This window comes from Xiphophorus couchianus, chromosome 2, assembly GCF_001444195.1.
Source record: "Xiphophorus couchianus chromosome 2, X_couchianus-1.0, whole genome shotgun sequence".
Taxonomy (NCBI): Eukaryota; Metazoa; Chordata; class Actinopteri; order Cyprinodontiformes; family Poeciliidae; genus Xiphophorus; species Xiphophorus couchianus.
The window spans coordinates 6,417,140-6,437,704 of record NC_040229.1 but is presented as its reverse complement, the minus strand read 5'-3'; the positions used below and the strand labels follow the sequence as shown (position 1 = coordinate 6,437,704).

Genomic DNA, 20,565 nt, shown 5'->3' with positions numbered 1-20,565 from the left:
AGGTTAATTGGTCTCTCTAAATTCTCCCTAGGTGTGTGTGTGTGTGTGAATGGTTGTTTGTCCTGTATGTCTCTGTGTTGCCCTGCGACAGACTGGCGACCTGTCCAGGGTGTACCCCGCCTCTCACCGGGAACGTAGCTGGAGATAGGCACCGGCAACCCTGCCGACCCCATTAGGACAAAGGTGAACAGAAAATGGATGGATGGATGGAAAAAGTATGTAATGGTGTGAATGAAAATCAAATAGAGCTCATCATTTACTGTTATTTCACAGTTATAACAATTGTAATATTTTCAGTTACATAATGTTAAAACAAAGTACAATATAAAATAAAGAAAACATAACAATGTTTACTAACTGAAACTCTTCTAATCACTCATACAGTTTTGTTTGTGTTATGCATCTGACTCAGACACTTTTTGAACATGGAGAGTTTATTTTTGAGTGAGGTCATTTTGCAGATAAACATTTTTGAATCTAATATTTTGTTACAGTAACTACATTATTTACTAGAAATTCAGTTTTTTTTTCTTTGACAAATATATCAGACTGAGAAGAAATGCATATTTATGCTCACCCAGGACCCAACAACTGTTCCTGTTTCTTATTTCAGGGCTAATGTGACATTTAGGGAAATGCTCCACAGGAAGTAAGGCTGGTTTGTGTCTTCTTCACCCATGTGGGAGGAGAAAGGCTGGAGCAGGGTGGGGTCAGGATGCTAATAGCGGGTGACCATTGTGATGCTTGATTTGCTGCACAGAGGTGATTTGCACCATCATTCTCTCCTCATTATCCTCCTGCATCTCTCCATCTCTGTCCCTTTTTTTCCTGCTCTTATCCCTCTCTGTCCCCTTTTCCACCTCTGCCTCCTTTCTGATTACTCCCCTCCTCCCCCCTTTCCCAAAACACCTCTCTCCCAGAATATGAGCTACATTTGTTTTGCTGCAGGAGTGGGACGTGTGGCGTGCAAAGTGCTGATGTGTTGGTTTCTAGGTACTTACAGCATCCCTTGGTCTCCAAGAAAACTCTAAACTAATGTTTAATTTGCCTCTCCACTCAAAGGAAGCCCTCCTTTGTTATTGCTGTGGCAATTAACCGCAGCCAAGGCCCAGGCATTTCCTGCGATTGTTGTGATTTGCATAGAAAGCGAATCAGGTGCTATCAAAACCTTATAACCTCTCTTCTCGGTAATATACATGCAGCCATCCCCCACCGCGCCGGCCATCTCTTTCCATCAGTGGCCTCACTGACACTTGAACCTGGTCTGTACCTCCAGACAGCGACTGACTGGCAGGGGAGATATTGACTAACCAGGCAGGATTTTTTTCCATTGCTGAATGAAAGTGCACCGTGTGGCTGATCTCTAATGGTCAGTCTCTATAGCTTCATCCAGCAGCTCCTAATTAACTGCCTGTTTGTTACGTAGCTGGTGGCGTTCCACTGAGGACGGCGCTAATGGATGCTGCTAAATGAAGGAATAAACTTAATGTCTGCAGCGTAGATACTGTTCTGTTTAGGTTTTCTGTTTGAAGCACATATGTGAGCATTTTGAATGTAAATATATAAGAAGGGAAGTAAAAATAAAAGTTTTTCTTGTTGTCTATATTAGGGCTGAAACAATTAATCGGATTATTGAAATCACTGTCGATAGAACTATTGCAATAAGCAATGAATCAATTAATCGCATGATAAATTAAAATGATCTCAATAATTTAAATCATGGTGTGTATGTGTGTGTGTGTTTGAAATATGTCTGTAATGGCCTGCTGAGTAGGGGTCAGATATTATAAGTTTATGCTTATTTCTGCTCCTTTTCATTCATGATTTTATTATTCTTTATGTTAAAGTCCTTAGAATAAATAATCTGTGAATATCTGCTGTAAAAACAGTTTATGGTCGTATAGTGAAGAAGCCTGATGGGGTGTGAATACTTTTCCCAAACCTCTGTGGATTCTTCCTGTTTAAACTGAACTGTTATTCTCAGACAAGCTGCTGCTTTCTGTCTCACTTTTATCACATTTTGGCAAATACTTCAAGCATATTTTAATCAGTGAATTTGAATGTGCTAAACTAACCTTAATGAACTACTGTACAGCTGTTCATTTCCATAAAAAGCCTCCTCCTTTGCTGCTTTGCTAAGCTTTATTTTCATTAGAGTACCTGAATGAATTTGCATTGCCTTATCCGCTGTTGCTCCTGCTTCCCCCACTTTAATGCTCCTCTGTGCGACATGATACCTGCTCCACATCTCTCTCTTATGCTCTCATCAGATTATTAGAATCAGTATTTTCCCTTTCCTGTGTTTAATGGCTTTGGGCTGGGCTATTTAAAAATAGAGTGAGAAAAATGGAGACAAAAACAGAGGAAGACGATGGTGATGGTGAGATTGAGGGTAAGCTGCAGGGACCGTTAAACCTGAGGAGCGGTTAATCCATGAGACGGCGCTCGGTGCTCATCTGCTCCAGACTGGTGTGGCGTGGTCGCCGATTGGCACATCCGAGACCCGAGAAGTCAAACATAGCCTCCTGATCTATATTTCAAAGCCCAGAGCAGAGAGGAATTCAGTAATGAGCTCCCATCTTCCTTTTGCTAGCAGAAGGCTCTCTTTGTGGAACTAATTGAAAGTGGCATGTGGAGTACTGGGAAGCTCTTTGGGGGCTGCGCCGTGTTTCAAGGGATGCGCGGAGATAAGCCTGCCTGCGCCGCTGGGGCTTTTGTGTCACTGGTCTGAAATAAACAGATCTGCTGGAGGACAGCGATGCACTTTAAGCTGGAGGAGTGTGTCCACTGCTGAAATTTCTCCTCCTTTTGCTTAAAAAAAAATAAATCAAGTTTTCTGTGTCAGCTCATCAGACATGCTGTGTGTGTGTGTGTGCGTGTGTGTGTGGGCCCATTTGTGCAGACAAGCGTGTGTTATTTGGGCTCGCTGATGGGAGAAGGGCATTCTCTCTTACAGAAATGGAAACGGGCGCAGACAGTTAGACTGATATACTGCGTGGCATTTACTGAAATTATGAAACACAGCCTGGCCTTTAGTATTTACACACACACACACACTTCAGAGAATGACAGTGTACCGTCGGATTCACCTGCGCGCACACACACGCAGATACAGACGTTAGTAGATGTGGAAACATTTGCGCTCTGCTGTGCAGACGTTTTCATTCCACATTTTTAACTTAACAAACTTTAATTTATCAGGATTTTAGAAATAATGTGAAAAGTGTGGCAGGGCAGTTTCCTTCAGAAGTCACCAAATAAGCTAATAAACAACACACTTTAAAAATCGACCAGAACTTAAATTAATCTGTCATCTGATCATTGAGAGACGACAGAAAAACTAACCTTTACGGTTTTGTGTGCAGATTACCTTGAATGGTGGTGGCAGCATCATGCTGTTGGGATGAGGTCATCAGCAGGGGAGGTTGGTCAGAGTCAACGGATTGAGCTGAGATAATCTCCATCCAATCTGAGCGGCTCTGAGCGTTTTTGACTTTTTAAAGAAAATTTGGCAAAATCTTCTTTTGAGCCGCACAGTTCGTGAAATCTAACGCATCAGTGAAATTTAGAAATATGAAAAAGTTTATTAAAATAGAAATAAAACAACAACAAAAAATAAAATAAACAGTAAAAATTAAACTAAGATGAAACAAAAATATGAAAAAAGAACATGAGTAATAAAAATTAAATAAAGACAAACAAAATTGAATAAGAAAATCAACTGAAAGAAGAAAATAAACAATGCAAAATCGAATAGATAATAAAACAAAAACTTTTGTTCTATTATCTATTTTAATAAGTAAAATATAATAAATACAAAAACTGAACTAAATTAATAAAACTGAAAAAAGAAATGAACCAATAAAAATCAACTGAAATAAAAACAATTGATAATACAATAGATTAAATAGTCTAAAAATTCAATAAAATAAAAATAGAGAAAATAAATACAGGAATAGAAAAAAGAAAATAAAAATAAATTTCTCTGTGATATCACAACAGTAAGGAAGTCTTGCATCAATATCTGATAGATTGTAAATGTTTAAGCCATGATTGCAAATAATATATTCTCCTAGTTTAATAAACCTTTTGTTTGCACTTTAAAGGCAATTCACAACTTTATTGTAATATTAGACAAATAATATTGCAAATTTATGTTATTCTGACATGCAGCTCTACTCTAAATGCAACACTGATGGAGTCAAGAGTCTTTCAGTTGTGATCGCACCAGAAATCCTGCTAAGTATTGACTGAGAGCAACTAAATGGGAATGTATAAAACATTTTTAGATTTTTATTCCTCAAAAAATGTTAAAACTATCTTTCTCTTCCCCCAACTTCACAGCTCTTCTCCCATTTGTGCTGATCTTTGACATCAACCCCAATAAAATGTAGAGTTTTCTGTTATAATGAGAAAAAAATGTATGAAAGTTAAACTCAGTGAGGTGTGTGAATTCAGCTTTTCCAGATAACTGATTTGTTTTGTTGAGGCCCAGTGAGGAGAGCAGGAGGACCACACGTCATTACAGATTCTCTGTTTTCATTTTTTAGAGCTAAACTTCGTCTCGGGGCGCTCCTCTGTGGTTAAATCTGCCTTATTTCTGTAATGAGTGATAGAAATGTCAAGGCAGAGACCCGACAAAACCACCTGTCAAGTATTTCTCACCTGTGATTGATAGTTTATGAGTATCTGATCCGTGAAATCATCAGACCTTTGAAATGAAGTTTTGATGATCTCGTCTCATATTCCCACCAGGGTGTTCTTTCTGCAGGGCCTTCAAACTTGGCTCATGCATTTATTTATTGCATCATGAAGTTGGTTTCATAAACCCGCTGCTGTAGCTGTTTGCCTGCAACAAGACAGCTTCAGAGTCACAGATCTTATTAGATCTGTGCTCTGTTTGCCAACATGTCCTATTACACCTGAACGCAGCTCTCCGCCGTATGAAGGTGTAATAGCACATCTAGTGGTAATTCATTACCAGTCAAGCTGCTCGTTTTCATCCTGATCCAAGGTTGCTGTGGCCCTCGACTTGTCTGAGCTCAACCTGAGCTGATGACCCGAAGAGCTTCTGATGTGGAAATGAAGGCAGGAAGTGTTCTGGTTTGGGGAGGACATGGAATAGATATGGCTAAGGTGACCTACTATGCTTCCTTGAACAGGTTAAGATAGGATACAAAACATGTTCAGTAGATTTTTTTGTTTCATTGTTAGACTTTAGTCTGGTCAGTTCTGCCTATTTTGAGCTGATTTAGGGTCTCTTCACTTTAAATCCAAATAAAACGCTGCTGGCTACGCTCCCCCAGCGCAACGTTTACACTCACACGTGACAATGACTGCAAACAAATGCAAAAATGTACAACTTTACTTCTTTGAAAAGCATTAAGAGAGCCCCCTGCACAATCAGTAAGAATACAGCAAGTGATTTCTGGATTTTTTCACTTCCTGTACCAATATCTGAGGTTCAGTATCGGCTGATAAAATCCGATTGGTTTTTTTAAGTGCTTGGGTTGTTTTTTATAAGCAACAGAAACCCAAACAGAAGTTTGGATTTCTACCTATTATGAAATTGTGAATTTTTCATAATAGGTCCCCTTTAAAAGTGTGCAGGGAGGCAGAGAACTGCCCAGCTTAGTGCCCAGCTGCAGCGCTTCCCGGCCCCCTGGGGCCCTTCATGTGGAATGCGTCTGCTTGGAGCTGCGGATCGTGAGGCCAGCTGTGAGCAGTGACTTCTGGGAAAAGGGGATGTGCACGTTTGTCTTTTTAATAGGAAGAAAACTGACATTATTTTTAGTGGTGGGATGTAGTACTTCGTTGCTGTACTTAATTACATTTTCCATGTATCTGTACTTTACTTCAGTAGATTCAGTCGTGGCTATTTTTGACTTTTATTCCACTACACTTCTATAATGTGTTGGATTACACGGTACATCCACGTTACATTATGTTTTTTTTATTTTTTAGCTTGAAATTAATCAATAATTTATTCAAGTTAAATGGCTCAAGTGAGAACTAAGTTTTTAAAATGGTATAAGGACATTAAATTATTGTTCAATATACAGTTTTTAACTGTGAAGTTGATGACAAAAAGGAGTTCAAATGTCAGTGAAAATGTTAGGTGTCTCTAATGACCTTTTTCTCACAGGAAACTTTTTCTTTGAACATGTTTACTGTAGTTAAAACACAAATTGGTTTTGGTGTTTAGTAAATTAAAAGAAATCAAAGGTATGATCATTTCTCTGATGCACAGAATCATAAGTCCCGGTATAAACTGTGTCACTGAGAAAAAATCCAACACAAACAAGCATTATCTGCAGACTCTACAACATTGATGCATTAAAGAAAATAAAGCAACTACTATACTAACCATTGCATTAGGTAATGCATTCAACAAGTACTTTTACTTTCAATACTTGTAGTATTTTTAAAAGCAAATAATTTTACTCAAGTAAAAATGTTGATGTGGAAGGTTTTCTTTTACTAGAGCACATTTTTGTGTTTATTTCTACTTTTATTTAGGTACAACGCTTGAATAATTTCTTCACTGCTGGAAGATCTAATAATTTGTGGATCCATTTGTGCAGCTAATGGCTGCGTTTCATACAGTATTTACAGGCGTGATGTTCTTTCTGACGCTCGTCGAACGGAGCGCTTCCTGTTTGACGGTTCAGGTCAGACTCTTTCGTGTACTGACCTCCAGTGACGGGTCGGTACGCCGGTCAGCTGAGATCCGCTTCCTTCAGGACGACTGCACACTTTTGTTCTGGAAATTTCCTCCCTGTCTCCAGCGACGGGTCGGTTAAAGTGCAGAGAGGAGGCGTAGCATCGCTCCTTTGTTTCCCCTTCCCAGCTTCTCGCTCCCTCCCTCTTTCCCGCCACCAGAATCCCCACTAGTGATATCTCCCACCCTCCAGCCAATTATAGCGCATCTATGAGTGAGAGAGAAGTGATCTGATTGGCTGCTCCGGGGTGTCTGGGAGGTCAGCACTGTCTTTTTCCACACCATGTCATTCTGGTTATTTTCCAGAAGAAGACATCAGAGGAAAACTACAGTTTTAGGAAAAGGAAATTTTAGTGTGTTGTAATTTCTCCTCTGAAATAATTGTAAACCTGTCAAGAAAAATGAGAATCATCCTGCAGTTTGTTGCCGCGCCGCTGACTCCGATGCCACAACAAAAGGAAATGTTGGGTGCCAGAATGCCTTTGTTGTGTGTGTCACCAGGAGGACGGTCCTCCCGCTGGGCAGAATGAGCTGAGGAGGGAAAACACCTGGTTAAAGAAGGCAGTTATGAGTTCTGGAGCTGTCAGGGGGCATGTGAAGGTGTCTTTATTCCATACAATCCCAGATGAAAGCATGTTTGTTTTCCTTAGGCTTCGTTTGGGATTACATTCTCACAGTGCTGACACCAAAATTTAGTAATTTAACTGGTTTCATCTAAGCAACAATTATTCCTGCGGTTTCTAAAATAAGGTGCTGTGAAAAGCTATTTGCCTCCTTGCAGATTTCTTTTTTGTCACACCTAAAACGCATCTTAATATCAGACAAAATGCAGCCAGAGCAAACAGAAGATAGCGCCATTTATTCAAGGGAAAAGTGAAAAACTAATTACCTCCTAAACCCAATAACTTGTTACGTCTCCCACCGGCCCAACGAGCATTGGCAATAACTGGTGAGGAATTTATTTTTTATTATTTCTGTGGAGGAATTTTTACATGATTGTTCATATTAACCCACATTGAAAGATTATTAACGAAGAATGACAGATGCAGCCCTGACCATCACACCACCACCACCGTGTTGGATGGTCTTTTTCTGAAATGATGTCGGGTTTGTAGCAGATGCACTGCAACACAAACTGATATATTCTTAGCCTGCAGCTAATGATAAAATCAGTTATTGATCTGATGATTAATCATTTCAAAACTGGCCACATTCTGCAGATATTTCATTTAACCATTTAAACCTGTTTCATCCAATATTTGAAATACATTAAAGGATGCAAACAAACAAAATAATTTAAATCCTTTTTTAAATAAGAAAGTAAGCATTGTAAAGCCTAAAATGCAATAACATATCATCTCTTTAGTGAATTTGAATTGAGTAAACCTAAAACTGCCACTTGAGGAGTTTTGGTTAAAACATATTTACATGCAAAGGTTTCTTAAAAGCAAAATGTACATACTGTATATATACTTTTGTACAGTTTTGACTTAATTACTATTAAGTATCATGTTTCTCAGCAAATTACCTTTTTGAGTCTCCAGTTAACAATTAAATAATTACCTCATTAGTTGATGATTATTTTGATAATCGATTCATAACGATTAATCGGATTAATCGTTTCAGCCCTACTTTCTTCCCAAAGGCCTCAGGAAACATTAAGATAGTTTTGGTAAATGAAAGTGTTGTTGTGTTGTTGTGTTTTGGATCAGCAAAGGTTCACTAATTTCCAGATGTCATAACCGACTCTGTGTGCTGACTCTTGAATGTTTCTCTAAAGAGGAATTAACTTTAAAGTCGAAACTGTCATTCACAGTTTGACAAAAACACAAAATGCCCGCTTGTTTGGGATCAACTGTAAACTCCCGTTAAGACAGTCCATGCTTGTTTCTTCTTTTGGACGTAACAATGCCATATTCAGTATTGAATTTTGAGTTTTCTTCAAATCACTGCGTAGATGGAATCAGTTTTGCTTGGTGTCTCCTTCACTGAGGCCATGGCAGCAGCAATAATGTCATTCTGTCCACAATAAAGCACTGCTACATGAAACAGCAATGTGGTATTGATTGTTGCTGTACAATAATTGCTTTCCTTGGGGGAAAAAAAGCAACAATTTATTGCATATGATGTGTTGCATGACTCTATGTCTATCCCAGACTGTGGAGGGATGGGAGAAAATTAACGCCGTCTGTATGGCAGCGAGAAGAGGTATATGTTGTCATTTAAAGGGGATTAAGTGTGACTATACTTACAAATAACCGCTAGGCACAGTTTCCTAGCCAAATTAATTACCTGTCATCACGACTTATTGTTTTTTGAGATGGCTCTTATTAATGTCTGCTCTGAAAGATGAGAGAGCGCTGCTTTTCCTCACCAACACAAACACCTGAGTTACCCGAGTTATTTCCGTTTTATCATTCTCAATTAGTTTCAATGATCTCTGCTTTAGTATGAAAGTAGGAAAAACCAAACTGTTGTCTCATTTACTGTCTGACAGCTCAATTCAGTGGAATTTATTTTTATAGCAGCAATTCGCAACAAATATCCCAAGGCATTTTATAAACAAAAGTCAATTCAGTCCATCTATACATATGGAGTGTATAAATGGACAGTCCATTTATACACTGGACTGTCCAGTGTCCAGTGGGCCCAACTCTCCAACTAACCAGAACTCAGAGGGAGTAGTTTTCTGCAAGGACTGACAGAAACAGAGAAAAGCAGAAAAGCTGGCAGATCGAAGGCCCAAACCCCGGGAATCGTACCAGCAGGTCTTTCCTCAGTTTTCAGGTTGAAGAGACGTGGAGCCGCTCTATTCCAAAGTACCCATGCTAGGTTTTGCTGGAGCTCTCTGCAGCCTGTTAGCTTGTCATGAAGCAGGGACGCCTTGGGCACTGAGAATTCCTGTCGCACACAGCAGAATCTGATTAGGCAGGAGATGGTAATGCTGCCTGACCTGGTGGGAGGAAGGAAGATGGTAGTCAAATCCGAGTGATAAAGACAGGGCGGGTTTATTGGGGGATGGGTGAAGGTAGGGAAATACCACGTACTGTAAGTCTGCACGTCATGCTAGGGATGAGGTGCAGGAGGAAATATTTAGCCTTGCAAATGTCTACCCATGTCTACTTCTCTTTTGGCCCTATCAGCCTTTCTGATTGAACCTGAGTGTTGTTTCAGCCTGGTTGTAGGTTTGTGTGCTTCAGGGAGACACATGTCATTATGGTGGTATAATGGCTTCCTGCTGGCTCCAAGCTATATGTTCTCCGGCGCCACATTTCAAATAGTTGCTTGCCGTCTGTTGTTTTATCACATATCCAGTATGGGTGGCTCCAGCAGTCGACCACTTTGACCAAACCGCTGCTTCCCCCTCCATCACTCAGGCTCTGTATTGCTCTGAGCTGTGTTGGACTAAAGCAACTGCTGGGGGTCAATTACACAGGTTAGTAATAATAATGGTAGATAGCACAAGATACAATCAAAGAGACAGGTCATAAATGATACAGAAAGAGACTGTCAAGAAAATATTTCAGTGTGCGTTCGGTTAGGCCAGTAATTACAAACACCTTGAGGTGACATTTGTTTTTACTATAACTAAATTGAAACGAATTCCATCTTTAAAGCAAAGGTTTCACCACCAAATATGATATGAAAACAGCATATTTCACAGTTTTTGCAAACCTGCTCTCTCATGATTGCATACCAGAATCAAATAAAGTGGAGCAACTGCTTACAGTAACTTAGCTTATTGATTCTCTTGTGCACTCAGATTTGCTGTGGTGATCAGTTTGAGCAGATTCCTTTCATCCTGACTGAGTGGCTTTGAAGTACTCACATTTAAACACACCTGAACTAATATGGCATCCCAGTGTTAACATATCAGCTTTAAAATACAGCTGGCATTATAAAAATTAAGGTCTCATTGTCCTCAGGGTTTAGTAGTGTGTTTATATGAATGAGCATTCTTCCAAGGGAGCATTGGTTAGGCCTTAGTCTTTTCTCTAAGGTGTGACATGAAGAAAAAACTAACAGAAAATGTAACTGCAAACATTTAGCCAACTTCACCAAGATGAAATATATATATTTTTATATATTTTATAGGATATATTTTTAATAACCTAAAGTTACAGTGAGTAAGGAGACAGAGTCTTGGCCAGGTAAAATTAAAAAAAAGAAGTATGATTATTTAAAGTTGATATTTTCCTGGGTTGGACTGAAGCATCATATCATGTGACGCTATGATAGTTTAACCTGAACATCAAGTACAGGGACAGCAAAAGGTTTACAGAAATAATAGCGATAAAGAAGCAGTTCTGTATTTGCTCTCTGAGAGGCGGCTAGCTACCCCACACTTTGCAAACGTCTGCTCTAAAAGAAACCGAAGGTGCTCTGATTGGGTGAGGTCACGGTTTTGTGCTGGTCAGTCTCCAGTTCTCCACTCCAATCTCCTAATGGACTAAGATTCATGTGTTGTGTGGAGTCATTTTGGAACAGAAAAGGACCATCCCACAGTATCAAGATGTCCCGAAGCATCAAGAGTTTCTTTCACTGGATCAATCAGCCAAACCAATCCCTGAAAAACAATCCCACTCCATAATATTCCCTCCTTTAACTTCAAGCCTGGCAAAGTGCATTCTCCTGGCAACCACCAAATTCAAACCTGTGGATCAAGTTGCCAGAAACCTCCTCAGAAACCAGTGGTTGTGTTTTTCTACCGCAGCATCTGACGTGTCGCATCTTGTGATTAAAGGTGTGGATGCAACTGTTTGGCCATGAACCTCTCTATGAACTCTTCTTGTTGGGAGTCATGCAGCTGTTCAATCAGCAGACAGAAAAAATGTTTGCAGAATCAGTCTGCTTGATTCCATACACCTGTGACCATGGAAGTGACTGGAACACCTGAAATAGTTTAGCTTAACTACATATTAGATAAGAGATAATATAAGACATTACACTGCTGCAAAACGACATCATTCTAATTGTTATTATTTCAGAGTGTGATTTTCAGACTTGTGAGTTTGTCAGAGATGAGCTACTCATGGTTACCTCAGATTGAGATCCTCGTCCAGAGGCTTCTAGGTTGGCCTTATAATGTCTGACTGTCAGTCCTCTGTCCTAATAGGGTCAGGGAGACATGAAGATCCCTCCTGGCATCCCCTAAATCTTCGCCGTTGGCTGTCTGATGTGACAGCATCACTGTATGACAAATACCCATCATTTACTAATGGCAAATCCTTCTCGGCACTCTTCCCTTTGACAAGAGAGGCAGAAGGACAGAGAGTGTGTGTGTGTAGGGGGGGTGTAAGTGTGTGTAAATGTGTTATAGGTGGCCGTTGATGAAGAAAGCATCTATCTTCTATTGTTACAACCCCTCCCCATCTCACCGTCTCCATCTCACTGTTCCTCATCTTCTGTCATTTCTTCTCATGCCTCTACCTGGCAGACGGAGGTTTGTCCCTTTGACCCCTGCACCGAGAAATCAGGGGTGGGGGTTTACTGTGGAGGCACTGCTGTGCCAGAAGCCGTCAGTAGTTTGAAGGGGGGAAATGAGATGTATTACTGATAGGATCAGCTGCATGCTGGAGAATAATAACCAGGGGAAAGAGGCAATTACCAACAGGCAATGATGGAACAATATAGAGACGTCTAAGTGAACAAATGGGGTTTGCTGTAGTTGCAGTTGAAACGGCAAAAAACCTCCACTCCAATGTGTGGAAACTCAATAGAAGCAAATGCATTGCATGTTAACATAGAAATTTAATGTCTTCAAATGCTGCTATTCAAAATAAAATCAGTCTTTGTTCAATGGCAAAGAGTCTTGCTATGCCAGAGAATGTGGCATGCTAATACTGACGGTGGCACACAGCGACAACACGGCTCCATGTGTGCCTCAGTGACAGGGTGGCTCTCTGCCCGCTGAATATTTCATTATCTAAAAAGGCCTCAAAGAGGAGGGAGGTGTAAAATGTGAGATGGAGAGACCGAGGGAGACAGAAAGGACCTTTGAGTGTGCAAATGCTATCTTTGTTAGCTCTCTGTTGCAATTTACTCCCTGTGGGTGCAGAGCTGAACCGGACTCCAGGTTGTGTTGAATCAGCATAGGTCGCTGCTATATTTCACATTAGCATGCTTTGATGTATTTGAATTTCCATTGAGTTTGAGGTGCTTAAATGTTTCCATACACGTAATTATTCATGCTTTGGGTCTTTACATCTTTTGAAGTTGATCTCTCTATATTTTTTATCAAAAAAAAAATCCTCCCTCCTCTCCAGCTCTGTGTTGTAATGTATTGCCAGACTCACATGGAATGCTAATACTTTAACAGGCGAAACAGTGGCAGCCTTGTCAGCGCTTTCTCTGTCCCTTCTTCTGACAACGAGACTCCAAGAGAGAGAGAGAAACCTTTTTTTTTTTTTACAAGAGACCTTGAGTACCAGGAATGTTGCCGCTGCTTGGGGAGTGAGACATTTCTCAAGGACTCTGTAAAAACTTTTTCCATGTCCACATATCTCTCCTCTTTCCACCTCTCAGCCACCTGGAACACTAGCTATAAATTTAAATGCAGCCTGCACTCCATTGCTGCTGCATACACATTGATTATACACAATCCCATCATCATATGCATGGCCTGAGTTGTGAATAGCCATTTCCAAATTGATAGGTTCAGGTGCATCAGTGGAGGTGTGATGTATGTTTGTGAGTACATGTGTAGGGTTGGGCTGACTTCTGATGGGCCACAGGTGCACAGCAGGGGACGCAGCTCTGCATATTGATTTCACAGTCGGCCAACACCATGCATTATAGCTGGGAGTGTTTCTCTATGGTGCTTCTTCAAAGAAGCGGTGGAGGAACATTTTGGGGCATGAATATGTAGATGGAAACCCAAAGGGAGGGATGGAGCCATTCACGGCACCTCCAGGAGCCTTTTACATTAAGCCAGGGCGAGGCGTGGGATGGCAGGGAGGGAACAGGCAAAGAGACGTGGAGAAACGTTAATGGAAAGGTCTTTTCTCCTGAACACAGAAAAATGCTCCTTCCTGAACCATTTTTGCAGTTTGTCATAACTGAGCTTGTTATTTACCCTGAAGAGCTTTGCTTTTTTCCCGAACCCCCAACTCCCAGCCTCTTGAATAAATCATGTTTGTATAAGGACCAGTGATGGAGGTTTTAAATATGGAAAAGAGAAAGATCAAACCAATATCAAGAGACTGGAATAACCGCGTTGTGCATTTATGTCTTTTGAAATGTTGCTGGGTTCTGGGGATCCATCCGTCTCCCTTCTGGAGCCATGAGAAGGGAAGGTCAGCCTGATGGATACATCCTGGCATGCACACAGCCTGTGATGTCAGCTGTGTGTCTGTGTGTGTGTGTGTGTGTGTGTGTGTGTGTGTGTGTGTGTGTGTGTGTGTGTGTGTGTGTGTGTGTGTGTGTGTGTGTGTGTGGGCTGTCGGGCCAGCCAAGCAAAGTTCAGCAGAGGGCGGACAGGCAGCGGGGAGGGGAGCACTACAGCCTGGCCTCGGCGGCCTAGTTTAAGGAGGTTTTGCTTGCGGAGGGGCGGCTAAGGAGGGATGCGATGGTGAGGTTGGGCGAGCGGGCCGAGGTGTTGGGGCGGGCCGGGGTGGCAGAAGAAAGGCTTCATTCATGAGTCGTGCCATCTCTGTCTCCCAAGGGGATTGAGGCTCATCAATGACCAGGCCAGCTGGGAGGATGTCAAAACGCAGACTGGGTCCCTCTCTCCCCGTCCCAACCTGTCTTTGTGGGGAGCTGGTGCTGTCAGAGGCAGTAGCCCGAACACTGAGCCCTCTCATGCTGCTGGGTGCCCATTCAGAACCATTCAAAGCTTTTGGCTAGCCTTAGTTTACATGCTGCCTGTGTTGTATGAGACATGCAAAGTCTAGAACAATGGTTCCCAATTCAATTCAATTCAGTTTTATTTTGATAGCGCCAATTCACAACAAATGTCATCTCAAGGGATTTCACAAAAAATCATTTCAATCCAATCACACTTACAGTGCAGTAAGCTCAGTTAATTATCCAGAGTAGCTTAAAACGTTTCTAAGACAGAAGTCGTGTTAAACGTTTTCAATCTGGAATTGTGAGTTTTAACTTAATGCTGCAATTTAAGCCAAATAATTATTTCACAATATGCAACAAAAAAAAACGCCCTCACCTAGTTAAAGGACACATTTCTCTATTACTTTTACTCACAATATCAAGTTAAAATTACTACTTATTTTACTTTAGAATAATTTAAATTACTGTTTCAAATTGCATGAACAAAATTTCTGATCTGATAATGAATTTTATTTAACATTACACTGAATTCTGTTTTTAACATTTAGTGTGAACAGGACCTTTTTGTTTCTTCTTCTCTGATGAGCTAAAATATGAGCAATATTAATATTAAAACTTAAGCTGGGAATGTTGCAGCTCATTTGTTAATCAGCTTTGGTAATCAGGTGATTGAATGCAGAACGCTGGTGCCTGTGGTTTTATAGAGATAATTAAATATCAGGTTCTCAGTAGTTTTTATTTTTTAATTCAGGGAAGGGTGTGAAAACTTATGAAGAACCAGCAGATTTACTCCATAATGTGTTGGTTCTTGTTTTACATCACAGTTAATTTGATTAAACCTTGCGAGCAGAGTTTAGCATGATGATAACCACATTATCGTGGGTTTGATTTATCCTTTGGCATTGAATGAAACTGAAATTTTAGCACTGTACTGTTTCCCAACTACGTCTCCAAAATGAAATATCTGTTTACTCCAGAAGCCAATCTGCTTCTACCAAGCATTTATTAACAGTAAATATGAACTACACTTAACCACTTCCATTGCTGAAATGATCCTAAGTGGGTAAATTGTCCTGTGTTGTGTGCTGTTCTTGTAGAGAGCAAAAGGAGAACAGAGAAGTAGTGATACGCTCAGCAGATGTGTGCACTCATCACTTCATTGCTTATCCATGCCAGTGATAGGCCTGCATTAGCAGCAACTTCACGGTGCTCTGCAGGCAGTGGCAGAGGTGCATTGGTGGGGGCAACTTTGCATTTGTGGTTTCATGTCATGCACAACAAAGTTACTCCCTCTCCCTTCCTTCCTCTCTGTTTTTGTTTTGCTGATCTGTCAGAGAAAGAGGGGAAACAAAACAACCCTTAACACAGTAATAGCGTACAACCAGAGAAACTGCAGGCTGCAATCGATCCACGTCGATAAAAACAGTCACCACAAACATCGAGACATTCATGCACAGATTCAATTTAAAAGAGGAGCAAGAAATGGAAATATCCCTTTCACTTAATTTTAGTGGATTTTGTGGAGTTCAGACTTTAAATCACTCGAGTAGCATCACACTTTAGATGGACAAAATAAAGAAAAGAGAAAACAGTGTTACACTGAGGTTCCTCTCGGTTGCAAGTCTTTATTAGACGAATCTGACTCATAACAGAAGTTTCCCTGCATTTTTCTTCACTGAAGTACTTGCAAAGGTGTAAATGGATCAAATCAGCTTTTTTATAGCTGATTTGATCCATCAGACTTTTCAAAAATACCTACCCCTGTAAATTAGAGAGCATGCATGCTTTCTGTTTGTTTTGAATATTAGAAATGTAATTTATATAAACCACACAAGAACAACCAGTCAGGTGACTATATTGCTCTCAATATATTGTCAAAAAATCACAAATGTGGCGTTGTCTCTCTTTTTTCAGGTTCTTCAACAAGCAATAAAATAAGTAAAGAGAACTGAAAGGCTGGGCAACCAAAAAAACTTCAACCTCGAATGTTTCTGTGTTTTTCAGCATCTTAAAAAAAAAATTCTGGTGATAAAGGAATAAATAAATTTTGTATCATGATTATTGTATTGTAATGCATTTGTAAGCAATTAACAAAGGTGACGTATTTTCTGAAATAAATGAATTGTGCCATGGTACACCTGAACACAAAGGATATATAAAGTCCTGGGACAGAAGACTCCATTTTATGCCTGGAAATACGGTAGTCAGCTGCTAAAGAACCAAACTTGTAGGAGCTAAATGACCAAAACTCTTGTTAAAATGTTGTTATTAAACAGTAACTTCAATAATAGTTTAAGTAATTTAATAAACTGATAAGTTAAACAGAGAAACAATAAATGTTAATTTACTTTAGCTAGTAGCAAGTAACCAACAGCCAGTAGCTTTTAGCTAGTAGCTACAGGCTCTGAGTTTTCTCAAATTTCCAACTTAGTTGAAATTTGTTATAAATAATCATTTTTAGTAACATTAAAGATTTTGTGTGGATGAAAGGCCAAAACACAAATATTTCTCTGTTTTCTCAGATATAGACATGGTTACATGTGGACTACGCCTTAGCTACATCAGTATTAGCATGCCACATGTGGCCTTGTAGAACTGCATTTCAGACACTAATATATTCAGTAATTGAACTGCACAGAAACTGGACATGAAATCATGGTGCGGTTTGCGTTGAATCTTCTCGTGAAATTAAGGGAAATGCCGACAGCAGCAGCTACGTTTACATCTGTCCCCATGTTCTCAGTGAATCTCCAGCCCGTCTCCTTTTCTCAACCTCCTCCTCTTCCTCGCGTTATCGCCTCCTGGCAGTCCACTTTCTGCTTCTTGGGGAACCTTTTGACTGATGTCCCAGCTCATTGTGTGTGATGTTGACTCTGTATGGGTGTGTAACGGCGCCCTGAGATACTGTTGCCACAGTGTTGTCTTTGGTGTCTGCTCCACTGCTGCCCTTTAGACCCCAATAACCACCTTCTGTGTCAGTTTGTAAAGCATTTCTCTCTACCCTTTTATTGGTGCCTCTGCCTCTTTGGAACACTGTATTCTGCTTCCTTCTGTCTTTTACAGCTCATAATCATCTGTCCTTGTAATGCCTGCAGCCTCCATGTTTCAGCCATATCCCAATAAAAACTTGGCCTGTTGTTACTCCACCGTCACTACTGGCAGGGAAAACGGGCTGCAGTTGGAGACGTTCTTCTAACTGTGTGAAATGTTTTCATTCATTTACCTCCAACTCTTTCACATCTCTGTAAAGTCTCCCCATAACATGCTGTTTCCCATGACCAAACTCTGCTAGAGCCCTCCGAGTCCTCAGGACTGGGGAGCAAGTTACCATGGTCACGGCAATCAGGATTGCGAACTTGAAACTTCCCAAGAGCCGCCTTGAGCTCCTTTGAACCGCGTGTCATGCTGTTAATATATATTACAGATGAATGGACAGGGGTTTCAGTGGATTCAGCCTAGATTAGGTTTCTGTGGAGCCCAGAGACGACATCCCACCTAGAGCAGGAAGAAGAAAGTGTTGGACTAAGAGTGTCCCTCCTATAGCAATGACAGGCTGAGAATCTCTTAAAAGTACTTCAGTGTGAGGAATCGCGGGGCTCCTGGTTATTTTGGGCATCATTGAAGATGTGAGTATATTCGTCTTTCTGACAGCACAAACCAAAATAAATAAGAGCTCTGGACTCCACTGCTGCTAAAATATATGAGACCATCAATCTTTTGTCAAGATAAAAACTTTTATTTTAAGCAGAAGACAAACAATTAGTTCTACTGCTACAACAATTTGCAATATTGGTGATTTGTTAAGTAATAGAAAAAAATATATAAATGAAAATATTGAATAAATCCCACAATATGTAGTCGTTCTTATAACTGCCTTTTTAAAGCAGTGTAGGTCTTTTTTGCAGTCAGAACCAGCTGAATTTATCTTTGTGGTTTGCGATCTCTCTTCCATCTCATTTAAAGGATTTAAAGTTGAGGACTTGTATGAAGGGAAGGTTTTATAATCTCTGTATCTGTGCTGGAAGCTGGACCACATCTAAACGTGTCAGTACCAGTGTTCCCACAAGTCCAAGCTAAACAGATAAAATTGATTATATTATAAATGATCTATAAGTAGTCTCCTATAAAACTGTCTAAAACACATTTCCTGCTATCCGCTCAGCAACTCAGGAAGAAATCTTCCGACGCTGCAGATTAATTGAAATGTCTCTGGTCCATATTGTCAAGAAAATCCGAGCTCATCCCACTTCCCCATGCTGGAGATTTTAGTTTAACAGTAATAATAAATAAAGTTATCTTTAAAATGAATCACTCAAGTGATATCAAGGCCCAACAGTAGACTTAAGTGTCAATAAAATAAATCTAGTTGTGTGTGTTGTTTTTGTCTCATGCAAACTTTGCTTTAATTCTACTTTTTTCTATCTAATCATAAGAAATCATAGTCAGTCAGAGAGAGTCATTAAACAGGAAAAGCAGGTTTCCTGGAAAAAGAGGAAGTTTCCAGCCTGCAGATTTATAAAAATAGCTGAGACTATTTCTTAGTTTAAAGGTAAAGTTTTAAAGAATGAAATCTAAACATTATTAGTAATTGGATAAGATTCAAAGTAAAATACTTATATGAATATTGGTTTACTTGTAATAATACTTACACTTATATTTGTGAGAACACTTATAAGAAAAACAAGTAACTGTAACTTTAGTAGTAAATAATTAGAATAATGTATTATTCTTGGTTTCTTTTCAGAAAACATCTGTAATAACTCACATTAAGATCATAATAAGTATAATTAATAAGTTATGGTTGTAAAATCATAAATGAATGCTAAATCAGAGAAGCTGAAGAAAATAAATGTGATATAAGTTATGGTTATAAAATTATAAATGAATGCTAAATCAGAGAAGCTAAAGAAAATAAATGTGATATAAATGTGATTTTGACATTGAACTTGAAATGGTGTAAAAGGTTGTAAAACTGCAATTAAACATCACTGATATGTTGGAGGTAGATGGTAGGTGAAAGGTGACAGGAAGGGAAAAAGGGGAACTAACAGGAGAGCAGAGATGATCAGCACCTTATATGGAAACAGGAGGTTGAGCAGCCCTGAGACATTGGCACAGACATCATGACATGATGTCTCTTAAGACAGTGACGGATATGAGATCATCTGTCTAAGCAGACAGATAAACCCTATATAAGGTGGGTGCAAAAGAGGAACCGTTCGTTGGATCCTCCGGGCAGCTTCGAGCCAAGATCGAGATGGACAAAGAACTCTGCAGCTGAAGAAGAGCCGGGGCCACGGAGCCGGAGACTGTCCTGCACATGGAGACCAACCCGTCTGGCCCACAATCTGTGGCTTCGAATCACACTTCTCTCATCGGCTGGGTTCAGACCCCAAAGACAAAGATGAAGACAAAGACAAGGAAGAAGAACTGGTGCCTTTTTTCCTGCCAGCACCAAGTCCTGTGTGACCTCAGCATCCATGCGGAGAGGAGGCTCATCAGACCTGCGGAGATCCTGGCCTTCGCCGATCAACATCTTCCTCCTGCTGCCACACCTTCTTCATCATCAGGCCAGGTCTGGGGTTCGAAACGCCAAACTCCGTCCGTCTCTCTCAAAGGTTCCCTTTTTTAGTTCTCAGTGTCAGCAGTAGGGAAAGATAGACTAGATGATTGATTTTACTTATTTGATTATTTCTGCTACTGAATTAAGCTGTACTGACCCTTGCAAAAATGCCTTACTAATAAAATATTTAGCATAAAGAAAATCTAAAGATGTTGTGGACATTCAGTTAATGAGTCACCTTAAAGTTCTTTGATGGTTGTAAAATAGCTGTGATGTTTGATTCTGGAGAGGAAGAGGTGGAAAATGTTTTTAGGTTGCTGGTAGCCCATATTTAAAACAACATCCTTGGGACTCGCCCGAGTCACTAAAACCTACCTGGTTCAATAACAAATGCAAGTTGTAAAATAGAGAACGAGCGACCGTTAACAGGTGTGCTCTGTGAAACTAGTTGGCTGTAGGCTGCTCAGTCTGGCTAATTCACAGGGGGAAGAAG

At 40.2% G+C, this 20,565-nt stretch overlaps 1 protein-coding gene across 3 annotated transcripts in view; it reads left to right on the top strand.

The window, feature by feature from the left end:
• hipk2 (homeodomain interacting protein kinase 2) overlaps positions 1 to 20,565 on the top strand; it is a 103,738-nt gene that overhangs the window by 47,273 nt on the left and 35,900 nt on the right. The window lies entirely within an intron of this gene.